The following is a 2691-nucleotide window of genomic DNA, read 5'->3' as shown; positions in this document are numbered from 1 at the left end:
TTCTACCTATGAATTTTGCGGAGGCATAAACATAAGTCTTTGGCACCTCCCCATATCTGGAGGAGAGCCCCAGCATTCTCCCTGCCATTAATTTTCTTATCTCAACTACAGCAGAAGGAAGCAAGGGTGTCCAAGGGAGAAAATACTGTTATGGGTTCTTAGTTTCTGTTTCTTGTGGGGTCACTAAAGCCCCTTCCTTATCCCTCTTTTCCACTTATCACTAGAGACAGAAACTAAAAATCATGACTTCAGGCTGCCAAAAGCCTAAAACAAAACAGAACAACAACAACAACAAAATAATGTGAGTTAGACAAGCTTGGCAAGGAAGCCATAAGGTGAGAACCATGAAAATGGAAGTGATCACCTGCAACTCAACAGCATTTCAGATGGAGAGGCATTTCAAAGACCTCAAGGTGAACGTACGCTTGGCTTGTCCCAGTAACAATTAAGATATGAGTGCAGCTGGATCAGAGTGAGAGAGTAGGACAGCAGTGACAGACACAGTTAGAGAATAGATAGGACGAGATCATGCAATGAGGGGTTAGACTATGGGAAGACAGACGTAAAAGCAGGAAGATCAATTAAAAGAGGTGATAGGCCGAGTGCAGTGGCTCATACCTGTAACCTCAGCGCTTTAGGAGGCCGAGGCAGGCGGATCACGAGGTCAAGAGATCAAGACCATCCCGGCCAACATGGTGAAACCCTGTCTCTTCTAAAAAGATAAAAATTAGCTGGGCGTGGTGGCACACGCCTATAATCCCAGCTACTCGGGAAGCTGAGGCAGGAGAATCACTTGAACCTGGGAGGCAGAGGTTGCAGTGAGCCGAGATAGTGCCACTGCACTCCAGTCTGGTGACAGAGTAAGACTCTGTCTCAAAAAAAAAAAAAAAAAGAGATGCTGATGGCTTGGTCTAGGATGGTTGAGATGGGATGGGGAGACATTGTTGGATTCTGGATACATTTCACATGTAATAATAGGTAGGATTTGCTCACACCTTTGTTCTACAGAGTGAGAGAGAAGAATTTAGAACATCTCCAAGGTTGGTCTGAGCAACTTTAAGGCTGGAGGTGCCATTGAAGATAAGATAGACTAGGGCAGGAGTTAAGTTTGGGGAAAGAAATCAAGAATTTATTTTTGGAATAAGATACCTGTTAATGGGCTGGGTGCAGTGGCTCACGCCTGTAATACCAGCACTTTGGGAGGCCAAGGCAGGCAGGTCATGAAGTCAGGAGTTCGAAACCAGTCTGGCCAACATAGTGAAACCCAATCTCTATTAAAAATACAAAAATGGTATTTGGAATATCAGTAGGTAGTATAGTGTAGTGGTTGAGATCATGGACTTTTGGCCTTAACTGCTGGGGTTCAAATTCTAGCTTTACCACCTATTAGCTGTGAGACCATGGGCACATTCATTAACCCTTATGTGCCCCAGTTTCCTCTTCTGTAAAAGGGGGACAAAACTACACCTCCTCGGAAGGATTAATAAGTAGATTGCTTGGAAAATTGCCTGATGATCTCACTTCTGGAGCTATTTGACAGCGAAGACCCTCGGGAATGGGACTACTTTAAAACAGTCTTACACAGAATTTATGGCAAGTTTCTCAGTCTTAGAGCATTCATCTGAAAACAGATTAACAATATTTTCCTAAGGTTTGTTTATGAAACAGAACACTTCAATGGTGTAGCTGAACTGCTGGAAATATTAGAAAGTATTATCAATGGCTTTGCTTTACCTCTTAAGGCAGAACACAGTTTCTGGTGAAAGTATTGATCTCCTTACACACTGTCAGGAGCTTCTCACTCTGCCATGCACAGCTGGCATATTGTATAGTGCAGTTTCTGGAGAAAGATCCTTCACTCACAGAACCGGTTATTAGGGGGTTAATGAAGTTTTGGTCTAAAACATGTAGTCAGAAAGAGGTCATGTTCCTTAGGGAACTGGAAGAAATACTGGATGTGATTGAACCTTCACAATGTGTTAAAATCCAAGAACCTTTGTTTAAACAAAACGCCAAGTGTGTATCCAGCCCTCATTTTCAGGTGGCAGGAAGAGCACTCTAGTGTTGGAATCATGAATACATCATGAGTTTGATAGAAGAAAACTCTAACATCATCCTTCACATCATGTTTTCCAGGCTTTACAGGATTTCGAAAGAACGTTAGAATCCGGCTATTGTGGCATTGGTGTACAATGTGTTGAAGGCATTTATAGAAATGAACAGCACCGTGTTTGATGAGCTGACAGCCACATACAAGTCAGATCATCAGCGTGAGAAAAAGAAAGAAAAGGAGCTGAAGAATTGTGGAAAAAATGGGAAGATCTGGAGTTAAAGAGAGGTCTTAGATGTGACGGAATAATTCCAACTTAACAAAAATAATGACAGCAACATTACTAATTGGTGCAGTCACACATTTATGTAGCAGAAGATGGAGCAACAGTTTTCTGTATTGTGCAACTTTACGGTAGATTTTGCATTTGTTTCATTATTACAACAGCACTGTATATACCTGTCTCTAAGTAAAGGAAAAGAAAAATAAGGTCTTCAATCCACAGTTTGGACAGCAGATGGACTTCTCAAAACTTTGCAAACATAATCACTGTTCTAACCCTCTTAAAAAAAATCGGGCTTCAAAGATTTGTTAATGAAATTGCTATGTTAAAATTCCATTATTGGGAGTTCTTTATCACT

The 2691-nt window shown here is 41.5% G+C and overlaps 1 pseudogene; it reads left to right on the top strand.

The window, feature by feature from the left end:
- Positions 1 to 853: 853 nt before the first annotated feature.
- Positions 854 to 2633, top strand: LOC101012862 (annotated as a pseudogene).
- Positions 2634 to 2691: the final 58 nt, after the last annotated feature.

The sequence above is a fragment of the Papio anubis genome, unplaced genomic scaffold, assembly GCF_008728515.1.
Source record: "Papio anubis isolate 15944 unplaced genomic scaffold, Panubis1.0 scaffold3572, whole genome shotgun sequence".
Taxonomy (NCBI): Eukaryota; Metazoa; Chordata; class Mammalia; order Primates; family Cercopithecidae; genus Papio; species Papio anubis.
Note: the sequence above shows the minus strand (reverse complement) of the source record. Positions and strands in the feature narration are given on the sequence as shown.